Below are 13,095 nucleotides of genomic sequence, written 5' to 3'. Positions count from 1 at the left end.
CCGCCTTGTTTGGTGAATATAATACATGGATTGTTAAAAAGCTGTTTTTTATTTTCCTCGAAAAATTTCAATCTGAAATTCATCAGTTCGGTAAACATTCATAGATATTTCTAGCGGCCCGAAGGGAGGAGGAATGTGCAAATTAACGAGATTTGCCATTGTCACCGCAATTTGTTGTTTGTGTTTGTCCGGAAATCCTCCCTCCCCCAACCCCTCAATCGTTTGTTGATGTTTTTCCGGATTGATTAAATCTCGTTGAAAACCAATCAATTTCGGGTGAGAAAACACTACTGCCATGTTCAACACTTTCCTGGTGGAGGGACGGCATCTTGCTGGCACGAGACGACACTTCTTGTCATCGTTTGTCGTTGTTCCTTGGCACGATGTGCAACGGTTTTCCGCGCTGATATCGCCACCAACAAGTGTTACTGGTACTTCTGCTGCTGCTACCAGCTTATCATCACAGTTCACACGGTTTCGCCACGGTAGTTGCGTTATGGCTGAAGTGAGTTTTGGCAAATATAATTAAGTTATTAGTTTCAAATCAAATTCAAATCAAATTCAAATCAAATTCAAATCAAATTCAAATCAAATTCAAATCAAATTCAAATCAAATTCAAATCAAATTCAAATCAAATTCAAATCAAATTCAAATCAAATTCAAATCAAATTCAAATCAAATTCAAATCAAATTCAAATCAAATTCAAATCAAATTCAAATCAAATTCAAATCAAATTCAAATCAAATTCAAATCAAATTCAAATCAAATTCAAATCAAATTCAAATCAAATTCAAATCAAATTCAAATCAAATTCAAATCAAATTCAAATCAAATTCAAATCAAATTCAAATCAAATTCAAATCAAATTCAAATCAAATTCAAATCAAATTCAAATCAAATTCAAATCAAATTCAAATCAAATTCAAATCAAATTCAAATCAAATTCAAATCAAATTCAAATCAAATTCAAATCAAATTCAAATCAAATTCAAATCAAATTCAAATCAAATTCAAATCAAATTCAAATCAAATTCAAATCAAATTCAAATCAAATTCAAATCAAATTCAAATCAAATTCAAATCAAATTCAAATCAAATTCAAATCAAATTCAAATCAAATTCAAATCAAATTCAAATCAAATTCAAATCAAATTCAAATCAAATTCAAATCAAATTCAAATCAAATTCAAATCAAATTCAAATCAAATTCAAATCAAATTCAAATCAAATTCAAATCAAATTCAAATCAAATTCAAATCAAATTCAAATCAAATTCAAATCAAATTCAAATCAAATTCAAATCAAATTCAAATCAAGTTCAAATCAAATTCAAATCAAATTCAAATCAAATTCAAATCAAATTCAAATCAAATTCAAATCAAATTCAAATCAAATTCAAATCAAATTCAAATCAAATTCAAATCAAATTCAAATCAAATTCAAATCAAATTCAAATCAAATTCAAATCAAATTCAAATCAAATTCAAATCAAATTCAAATCAAATTCAAATCAAATTCAAATCAAATTCAAATCAAATTCAAATCAAATTCAAATCAAATTCAAATCAAATTCAAATCAAATTCAATCAAATTCAAATTCGAATCAATTTCAAATCAAGTTTAATAATTTTTATTTTAAACCAAATTTTATTTTAATCTAAGGCCGATGCAAATATTTTTCAAAGTTTTTGTCCCTCGGCTCTGCGCGGGGGCGAGGGGGGGAGTGGCAAAAAACGACGTGCCATCCCATACATATTTTTGAGAAAATTCTGACCGCAAATTCTCCAGTGAATACCAACTCCATCTACCTTCAGGTTCGCTGAACTATTTCTCCCTCCCACATGTTTTTTCGATATTGCGACCAATGCTGTTAATCGTTGAAATCAACGGCGTTTATATCATCGATGTCGATGATCGTTGATTTAAACGTAATCGTAATCGCAGCCATCGTTGATTTAATCGTCAACGTCAACGGAGTCGTTGATTTAAACGGCGTTGATCAACGCGTTGATTATCGATAATCAACGAGTTGATCAACGGCGTTCTTTTGTAGTTTTCTAGAGTTTTATGAGGAAAGAACGATTTTTTCATAAATGTATTGATTGGGAAACATTCTCAAATAGATGTGACATGGTTGTTCGGGGATCCGGGTGCACCAAGAGGACCGAAGTGGCCGGATTTTAAAACGTAATCTAAGCCCTAGCTAATTGCTGACACTTTCGTCTCCACTTTGGTTCCCAAGTCCAACCAGGATCTTTCTTATGTAAATGACACCGAGGACGGACTATTGGGAACCGATATATGGTCGGATTAACACCGGAATTGGGTCCTAAAATGAAGCTGAGATTGCTGATATTATTGTTTACAGCGATAAAGCTTATTTTTCTGAGTACAATGACCCTTTGTACGACCACAAAGAGTTTAAAATGGATTTTTAAATCAATTTTGAAAAATTAACCTCGCGGTCCTTCTTGACAGAAAAGCTCCTACTTGACAGCTCGTTTCAAGGGGACCATAGTTGATCCATCGAAAAAATGTTGTCTTGTCAAAAAAAAAATTTGCATTAAAATGAAAAAAAGTTATCAGAAATGGTTTTTAATCATGTTTTTTACCGTTGTATATAAAAATTGACATGGGGCTTTAGTACCCAATTACTGTTCCAGCGGGTTCAGTAAGAGTCTCGCGTGGCTAAACAACGACAGAACTTGACCCTCTATGATACAACACTGAATTGACCACATGACCCAGGTTCCAGAACCCAAATTGAGATCGGCCAGGATGTCAAACTTCATGACAGACCGGAGTAGCCTACTGTTGGTGATCAATGAGTTTCGATCGAACCCCAAGAGATAAATCTTCCGTGTGGTGCCGAAAACCGATCGCAGTAGGTCATAAATATTTTGTTTACTCTTTGAATACTAGCAGGAAGCTACTCCGGTCTGTCATGAAGTTTGACAGCTTGGCCGATCTCAATTTGGGTTCTGGAACATGGGTCATGTGGTCAATTCAGTATTGTATCATAGAAAATCAAATTCTGTCGTTATTTGGCCACTGAACCCGCCGGAACAATAATTGCGGTGTTAATCCGACCATATCTCGGTTCCCAATAGTCCGTCCTCGGTGTTTACATAAGAAAAATCCTGGTTGGACTTGGAAACCAAAGTGGAGACGAAAGTGACCAGCAATTAGCTAGGGCCCAAATTACGGTTTAAAATCCGGTCACTTCGGTCCTCTTGGCACAACCGGATCCCCGAACAACCATGTCACATCTATTTGAGAATGTTTCCCAATCAATACATTTATGAAAAAATCGTTCATTCCTCATAAAACTCTAGAAAACTATAAAAGAACGCCGTTGATCAACTCGTTGATTATCGATAATCAACGCGTTGATCAACGCCGTTTAAATCAACGACTCCGTTGACGTTGACGATTAAATCAACGATGGCTGCGATTACGATTACGTTTAAATCAACGATCAACGACATCGATGACGTTGATTCATCGATTAACAGCATTGATTGCGACTATGCTTCAATTTGTAATCTGCGTCGTTTCAAAAAAGTATGCGCTCAGAACGATTTTAGAGCGCGCTGTTCGTTTCAGCGAAAGCGTGTGACAGTTTATGATGACTTCCCGAGCATGGGTAAATAACAAGGGAAATGCGTAATAATACCTTTCTCTGGTATCAATACCAAATTTTGGTATTCCTGGACCTTTTAAAATTTGTCTTAAAGATTATGCAAGAGCAAAATGTGGTATCATACCAATTTAAGGTATTATTTTGATATTGCAAAATTGCAGAATTTGTCAATGGTCGAACACCACATTTTGGTATTCTTTTGGTATTACAGTGTTTTATCAAATTCCTCTGAAACTATGGGAAAATTTTGACCAATTTTGACAAAATGATTAATTTTGCACTATAATGATGTCTCAAAGCAAATGCTTTCATTGATAACCGGAAATTTCAAACTTGATTTTAAACATTTTTGATATACCCCCTAAAGAAATGATTTGAATTTGTGGAAAATTTTCTAAGTCAGGATGCCACATTTTGGTATTATTTTGGTATTGAAGTGTTTCATCAAATTCCTCTGTAACTATGGGAAATATTTTATAAATTTTGACGAGATAATTAATTTTGCGCTAAAACGACTTGAAACCCAATAATGTTAAAGCTGATTTTCAATTTTTGTTTATATAGGTACCCACTAAGATTTTTTTTAAAAGTCGGGAAAACCAAATACTTTGAAAAACGAGTCACTCGACAGATTATTGAATTTCGGTGAATTTTATTCCAGTTTCATTTTAATATCACTTATTTTTCAATCATGTTATTTTTCAGAAGCTTCAAGAACTTCAAGCACAGGCTACTTAGTTTTGGTATATAAGCAATGTTCAAAAATCCAGAAGACCTCAACTTGGTTTTGGAATGGTTTTATTTTGTGGTACATATTATTTTACCCTTGGAATAACATGGTTTGGTATTGTTGTGCCCTTCCACATACAAGATTTTGGTATGATTTTATGGTATTTTAACATCTATTACTGGGCAACCAAGGGCACATTTTGGTCCCTGTTATTTGCCCAAGTAATACCAACATTTGGTATTCCCGTGTTATTAACCCTTGCTCGGGATTCAACAATACATTGCATGTAAATATTGGCGCGAATAAAAAAAAAAGAGAGCTAGTGAAGAGAGGGAAGAGAGGGAAGAGAGGGAAGAGAGAAAAAAAGGTTCGCTAGAAGCAAAAACGCCAAACAAGAAGAAGACAACTGCGGTCAAAAGTGGTTTGCTCGTGGCATGTCAGTTCGTCAGTGTTATAAAGTTACTGGATTTAGTTTATAAATTAAATAAGAAATGAATTGATTTTATGACATTTTCAAATTTGTTGCAAAACTCGTTGTTCGGATGAGTTTACCTATTTTATGAAATATGTTTTCAAGATAATTGGCTTGTTTGACCTATGTTTAAAAAAATAATCAGGTTTTTGATTAAAAAATTAAAAAACGTCTTAAACTGTATTTTTTTACGAAATGTTCAGAAAAAAAGTCCTGTAAATTTGTCCAAGGACCATATTTTTTTGAAAATTGAAGTTGTTTAAGTCTCAAACAGGCCCTATGCTCTTAAGCCAATAAATAGCAACTTAAGGTTCAATGGTCATCGTTAGTAAAATAAACAATTGCTTTTTTTTTGAACATTTTTAAGACGGTATTATTGTTTTTTTGCCCTTTTGAAATGTTATTCTTGATTAATTTTTTTTGAAGAGTTCAGAATATTTTGCAAAGGTTTTTTTTTAAATATTTTTCATGGAAAAAGTTAGGCCATTAGTTACATAGATATTGGCATAAAAAACTGGTATATCTAAGCAACAGGGGGTCAAATCTTAAACATTTCGAACAAATATTTATATAAAAATTTGTCTGAAGTACTTTTCGATTGCAGCAATTTTACGTCTAAAACTAGAGTCAAAAAAATTTCTGAGAAAAATTTAATTTTTTTAATCAAAACTTGCAGGCAAATTGTTGGTTTGTATTTCTCTATGGCTCAAAAATTGTTGTAATTGTTCCCTGAAACAAAACAAACCAAAACATTTAAAAATTAAGAAATAAGGATTTTGTAAGATTTATTTTTTGGGCAAAAGGTAGTCAAAAAATCTGGGCAAAATCCCTGGAAGCCATTTTTTTTAGTTTTCAAAATGATCTTGAAATCCTTCCAAAGGATACAGATTTTCGAATTTACAACCAAGTTTTGATCTTTAAAAAGCATTGGAAAGAAGAAATCTTAAAATTTTACAAAACTTTAAATGATTATAAGGCTATTTATTCTATAGCAGAAAATGGGAAAAACAAGCAAAAAATAGTAAAAGTGACTGTAAAAACATGAAAAATTTAGATAGGCAAAATGTAATGATAGGAGGTGGTAAAATAGGCCAAGTACTACCAAAAATAAACATACACTTATCAAGATAAATTATGTTACTTAAAATGAAACTAGAAACACAAGAGAAGTAAAGTTTTTCGTAGAACAAAAGTTGCTCAAAATGACCTCCTAAATACGGAAACAATAAAAAAAATTGAAAAAAATTGGGCAGTTGAGCGTTCAGAAAAATTGAGGGACCTGTCATTAGCAGGAAAATTTAATTACGCAGGAAGTATTTTTTTAATTTGGAACAAAACACTTCATTTTTGATTTTGGGTTTGTTGATAATTTGCAGGATAATTTTTAAGATGTTGGACAGTTGCTTTGGAGAATTTGAACGTTGCGCGTCGCGGGCAACACGCCGGATTTTCGTTGCCGTTTCCGTCTTTGTTTTCCCCCCGATTGTGTGTGTATTTCGACCCGGACGATTCCGCGATGTTGACAGTTGCTTTGGAGAATTTGAACGTTGCGCGTCGCGGGCAACACGCCGGATTTTCGTTGCCGTTTCCGTCTTTGTTTTCCCCCCGATTGTGTGTGTATTTCGACCCGGACGATTCCGCGATGTTGACAGTTGCTTTGGAGAATTTGAACGTTGCGCGTCGCGGGCAACACGCCGGATTTTCGTTGCCGTTTCCGTCTTTGTTTTCCCCCCGATTGTGTGTGTATTTCGACCCGGACGATTCCGCGATGTTGACAGTTGCTTTGGAGAATTTGAACGTTGCGCGTCGCGGTCAACACGCCGGATTTTCGATGCCTTTTCCGTCTTTGTTTTCCCCGCGATTGTGTGTGTATTTCGACCCGGACGATTTCGCGATGTTGACAGTTGCTTTGGAGAATTTGAACGGTGCGCGTCGCGGTCAACACGCCGGATTTTCGTTGCCGTTTCCGTCTTTGTTTTCCCCCCGATTGTGTGTGTATTTCGACCCGGACGATTCCGCGATGTTGACAGTTGCTTTGGAGAATTTGAACGTTGCGCGTCGCGGGCAACACGCCGGATTTTCGTTGCCGTTTCCGTCTTTGTTTTCCCCCCGATTGTGTGTGTATTTCGACCCGGACGATTTCGCGATGTTGACAGTTGCTTTGGAGAATTTGAACGGTGCGCGTCGCGGTCAACACGCCGGATTTTCGTTGCCGTTTCCGTCTTTGTTTTCCCCCCGATTGTGTGTGTATTTCGACCCGGACGATTTCGCGATGTTGACAGTTGTTTTGGAGAATTTGAACGTTGCGCGTCGCGGGCAACACGCCGGATTTTCGTTGCCGTTTCCGTCTTTGTTTTCCCCCCGATTGTTTGTGTATTTCGACCCGGACGATTCCGCGATGTTGACAGTTGCTTTGGAGAATTTGAACGTTGCGCGTCGCGGGCAACACGCCGGATTTTCGATGCCTTTTCCGTCTTTGTTTTCCCCGCGATTGTGTGTGTATTTCGACCCGGATGATTTCGCGATGTTGACAGTTGCTTTGGAGAATTTGAACGGTGCGCGTCGCGGTCAACACGCCGGATTTTCGTTGCCGTTTCCGTCTTTGTTTTCCCCCCGATTGTGTGTGTATTTCGACCCGGACGATTCCGCGATGTTGACAGTTGCTTTGGAGAATTTGAACGTTGCGCGTCGCGGGCAACACGCCGGATTTTCGATGCCTTTTCCGTCTTTGTTTTCCCCGCGATTGTGTGTGTATTTCGACCCGGGTGATTTCGCGATGTTGACAGTTGCTTTGGAGAATTTGAACGGTGCGCGTCGCGGTCATCTCGCAGGATTTTCGATGCCGTTTCCGTCTTTGTTGTCCCCCCGATTGTGTGTGTATTTCGATCCGGGCGGTTTCGCGTTTTCGCATTTTAGTTGGTTTTATCTTTCCACAGCCGGCTGTCTAAGATTGAATCATTTATGCTAAACTCAACACCAAATAACCGGGAATAATCTCATCCGCATCCTCCGACTGTTTGCCTTGAGAATGCATAATACATCACACCATTAAACAAAATTTATTGATTATTGGGTCGCATCATCATCCTCTATGTTGAATCCTGGCCATTACCCTTACCCACTAACAAAATCCCAAGTAGAAGTAGTTTTCCGGCACACGTGGGGGTGTGGATATCGTATAGAACCCACCCTTTGTAGCAACCTGTGCTAACTAACATTCCCGTCCCAATCCCCCGAGATCTACAAACTGACATGGCGGGCGCCGTTGGTGGCCAACGACTGTTACCTATTTGCTCCAGATCTAGTTTTAATGATCTTGATGTTTTATCTTTTCAGCGCATTCATACATGCTGTTGATAAGGGAAACACCATTAGATCGTTCAAGCGTATGGTCGGTTGTATTGATAGGATATTACGGTCCTGTTCAGCAACGGAGAAGGACAACCATGGGTGGTCTCTCATGCTCATGCTCATGCTCAATTTGCAGGATAATTTTTAAGAGCTTAATAATGTTTTTGTTCCAAGTGAAAAGTTACGCTTCTGAATTGTTGCAGATTCGACAAGCTTTTTTGTAAATTGTTAAAATTAAAATCATCATCAAACATCAAATATCATCGCCATTTTAGGCTTCAAAATGTAAAAAAACTTATATTTTATTCAATGTTCGTACCAATCCTTTGTTACGAGTTATAAAAAAACGGAGTTCGGTAGTTAAAACTTTGTAAAATTTCAGTATTTTTGATCCCAAAACTGCCAACAGAGCACAACCACAACGTACTGCTCACATGACAGCCAGATAGCACGCGGATAGCCCACAGAATCACGACGACGCGATGAGAGCAGATTTGATGGCAAAGTTGCTGTCGTTGCTGTTGATGCGATATCGGATGAAGCGGCAGCAGCCGCACCATGCTTGAACGCGCAGTTAGTCCGCCGCCGTCCGGATGCCGACGACGAAAACCACTTCTCATAATGGATGATACACAAGGCTTTTGTCGCGTGTGCCAGTATAGTACGTGAGTGTGTGTTTTGTTTGGTGTCAGGCATTAAACCAAACAAACGCATTTTGCATCGGAGCTTTCCGCGGTCGTCATGAGATTGTGTGGTTTTGGCATGCAACAGAGAGGATGGATTTAAGAGGAACAATCTCCGTATTGATGCGATTTGTTGGTTCTAGTTAATATGATCTGTGGATTGCTCCTTTCCTTATAAGCTTTTGCTATAGCTTAAAAAATATTTTAAAATTAAAAAAAGTAAATAAAGACTAATGCTTTGAAGAAATTTTCTCGCAGACCAACTTTAATTATTTAATGATTTTTGTCTGAATTGTTTAGATTCATGTTAACACCTGCAATAAATTTCAGTAAATTTGTTGAATTTTTTGAAGCTGAATCCAAGGCCACCAGACCAACTTTCATTGCCATAGGTCAAGTCACAATATTAAGTGGATCAAACTGCTTGTCCCGCGTAATCCCACACAAATGCTATCCTTTTTTCCCCTAAACGATCCCGATACAATCTAGATTAGTCAACTACCGCCAGGACCAGCACTACAGCGCTGCCAAGTCCGCTGCCGCTGTAATCCTTCAAGCTCCGGCACGAGCGATTAATCTTAATTTGGGGGCCCAATTCCAATAGCTTTAGGTCCGGAACAAATTTACGCCCCCTCCCTCACCCTTTCTTTTGGGAGGTTCAGCTGACAGCTGCTAAATACAACCGCGCCGGAGAAGAAAGTATAACAAAGCATCCCTTTCATCAGATTGACGCCATTCATGTCGGCAATCACTTTCAGGACATCACCACCACCACCGCCAACGAGTGCGGCTTGAGACGTTCGCTAAGGAGGAGGGGGTGCTTTTGGGGAATGCCAACGCACAGTTGACAGCTGAGGGGCTTCCAAAGATATGGTTTTTTTGTGGGGCTTTTTCTGCGGTGGCACGTGGATGTGCTTGCGTGTGTGTGTGACATGACACGCCTATACGTTTCAATGTACTTCATGTTTTATATCCGCAAACGGATGACACAATAAACTAAACGGAAAGGCATTCTTTGCTCTTTACTTTTTATTCTTTTTTTTGATTCCATTTGCAGGAGTAAGTGTGGTGTACGTGCAACAATGCAGGAGGCAGTGGCGGGGAGGGATTGTTGATTGAGTGGGGAGCTTTAAAACACGGTTATTATGCACAGAAAAAAAAAATCATGGTAACATTCATCATGAAATGGTGACAGATTTTGTGTCGAATAAAAAGGTTAAATTTTACATCAGAAATTGGTGAATATTCATCAGTTTCTGATGAATATTTATCAGGTTCACATTTTCACACATTTTTTAGGTAATATTACTTAAAAAAGAAGTAATATTCAACCAACAAAATTTTCAACCTTTCATAATTCAACTTTTTTTCTGTGTGCAAACCGTCAATATTGGGGTCTTAAGTAAGCGTGTAGCTTACGCTGCCATTTTTGAGTGAGTGATATTCTAGTAATTTTTGTACAAAAGGTGCTACGTGGTTTATGGATAGCCCCAAAGATCAAAGATGAAAAATCCAATTTTCATTCTTTTAGAATTAGTAATTTTAGAAGATTTGTGTAGTTGCAAGCGTGGGATTGCCTCTCAGCCAGTCGGCCCGGGTTTCGATCCCAGTCCCCGACATTTCTTGAGAAGAGAAATGTGTCATCACGCCTTCTATCGGATGGGAAGTAAAACGTCGGTCTCGGCTTTAGTTGTTGTACGGTCGATAGATTATTCCTGGTGTAGCAGTTGTCTTCCTGGTATATTTAAGTAGGATGGTCGAGAAAGGTCGAATGGACAAATGGTCGAATTAAACAAAATATTACAGAACGAAACTTTTGATTTGAGCCTAAATAAACAAATATTGATAAGCAGCTATGGAAAGGCGATTTGAACGTTTTTCCTTTATTTCACTTCTATATTCTTAAAAATTTAGAGGTCTTCTGAATAAAAACTCTTCCCCTGATTGTTGGAGACTTTTTGAAAAGGGGGTTAGAGGGGGGTATCTTTAAAAAAATAATAAATACGATCGTTTTGTTTTTTAATATATTCAGCTATGTTGTTGAAGTCAGATTTTTCTTAGGATCTATTGTAACCATGAAAGATTGATTGAAAAAGGATAGAAAACTTGCAATAATATCTAAAAAGCAAGACTTTTTCATTTTTCGAAACTGTTTTGATGTTAATCTGAAAGAATGGTAAAGTCTCTAAAATATTCCAACGGTTTTTATAAATAAAATATAAACTTGCAAAATATATAAGAAGTAGTATTTATAAAAAAGAACCGCAAATATGTGAAAGAAAGAATTGAAAGATTCACTAAATCACTACGACAGTCCGGAATAGGTTGTTTAATTAAAAAAAAAACATAAGAAATATTAAAGAAGTCGACTTTTTTTGGAAGAACTGCTCATGTTTGAAAGAATGGAAACACTTACAAAAATATTATGACAAACAAGAAAAGGCTCAGTATTGGGACTGATTGTTAATTTACCCAAATTGTTTCAATCACCTTGCATTGTTTAATTTACGGGCTTTATCGGTAGTTTTCGGTGAAATTAAACTCACAAATTAGAAGAAAGAAATGAAACTGATAGGTGGATAGATGACTAGTGTCTTAGAAGAAGATTGAAAAGGACGGAAACTAAGTCAGCGAAAGGGCCATATGAGAAAGCGTACGTGTGTGATCAGGTCTTTTAACCTTCTAATTTGGCTGTGTACAAGTACTGAGTCGCAACCTCAGTAAGTGTACACAGACAAATCATCCCCAAACCGTCGAAATTTTTTATATATATAGATTATCTGTTTCATTTTTTCACATTCGACGTGTAGTCCATTCGACCTTATGTCCACTTTTGACCATTTGTCCAATCAACCTTTTGGCATTCGACCTTGTCCATTCGACTTTATGTCTTTCGACCTTTTATCTCACATAATTTTTTTTTTATATAATTGAAGAATAATAGAACATACAATATAACATGTATTTTTTGCGATTCTTACATCAGATTGTCTAGTTAATAAAATATATAATGTTACGTGAAATTTCCGTGAACATGATTCGTCCGTGTTTTGGAATTGTGGCTCCATGAAAATAAGCCTAAAGATAACGATAGGATAATTTTATTGTTGAACAAAGTTTCAGTGAATTTACCTACATGAGAGAGAAGGGGTCGAAATGGCCGAGTATACTTTAAGTTTCTCATAAAAGTTCAATCGAAAATTATTGGTCTTGTTACAGGTTCTCAATAACTCAATACCGAAAATCTATCTAAGTATTTTTCTTGGATGATAATAGATACAAGATACAAGCCGGTGTATATGAAATTTGATGTTTAAATTACATTACACTACCAACAATACACCTCACATCGAGGACAGGTTACTAACGATTGAATTTAATTTCGTGTATCAACCAATATAAATGCCTTCATAAGCCGAACCCTCCCCCCGCTGCGCCAATGTCCAAAATTCATCATCACAACCAGGGCTGCCATCCCGGAGGGAACCCCAGTGCTGCTTCGGAATCTCGATAACGAACTGGCTGCTGGAGCCATCCTCGGGGCGGTTGTTGAGATCTCCCCCCAAGCGCTCTCCGGTCGGGGATGGTCTTTTTGATGAACGTGAATGGAATTATATTCTACGGATTATGGCGGGGACACCATACGGTCGGTGGCGGCACGGTGACGATGGCTCCGATGATGAAGATGATGAGCTGGCTCTCTCCGACTGCTGACGGACAGACGACGACTGGTCCCAAGTACCTTCTGTGCTGGTAGTGACCAAGGCAACAACCGGCAGGATTTGGGGCTGCTTACGGGATAGACTGGCACAAGCAGCGCCGGGTTGCCAAAACATCAGCTTGTAGTTCCGCCAGACTAACCGTTCAGTAGCCATAATCGGACTCGAGCTTTTTGAAGGGGACGGGGACGCCGTTATGCGCAGCAAAGACCGGGTTTGATGAGTGCTTGCTTGGCGTCGTTCTTGACCTTGGACCGGTGCCAACGGGGGACTTCCGAGAGCGCTCGTTAAGTGCGATGGTTACGGCCGGATGGTTGTTTCAAACCGTTGAGATTTTTCGGGTACGCAATGAAGATGCTTTCCAGCAATGAATTTCAATTAAATCGTACCTTTGGACGACGACGACGGTGATGACGATGATGTCATCGTGTTTGGATGAGAGCGCGGTTCAGCAACGAGCTTCTGGGTAATGGTATTATTTTACACGAGAGCTTA

This window comes from Culex pipiens, chromosome 2 (assembly GCF_016801865.2).
Source record: "Culex pipiens pallens isolate TS chromosome 2, TS_CPP_V2, whole genome shotgun sequence".
In the NCBI taxonomy this organism is placed as follows: Eukaryota; Metazoa; Arthropoda; class Insecta; order Diptera; family Culicidae; genus Culex; species Culex pipiens.
This window is presented reverse-complemented; position numbering follows the sequence as displayed.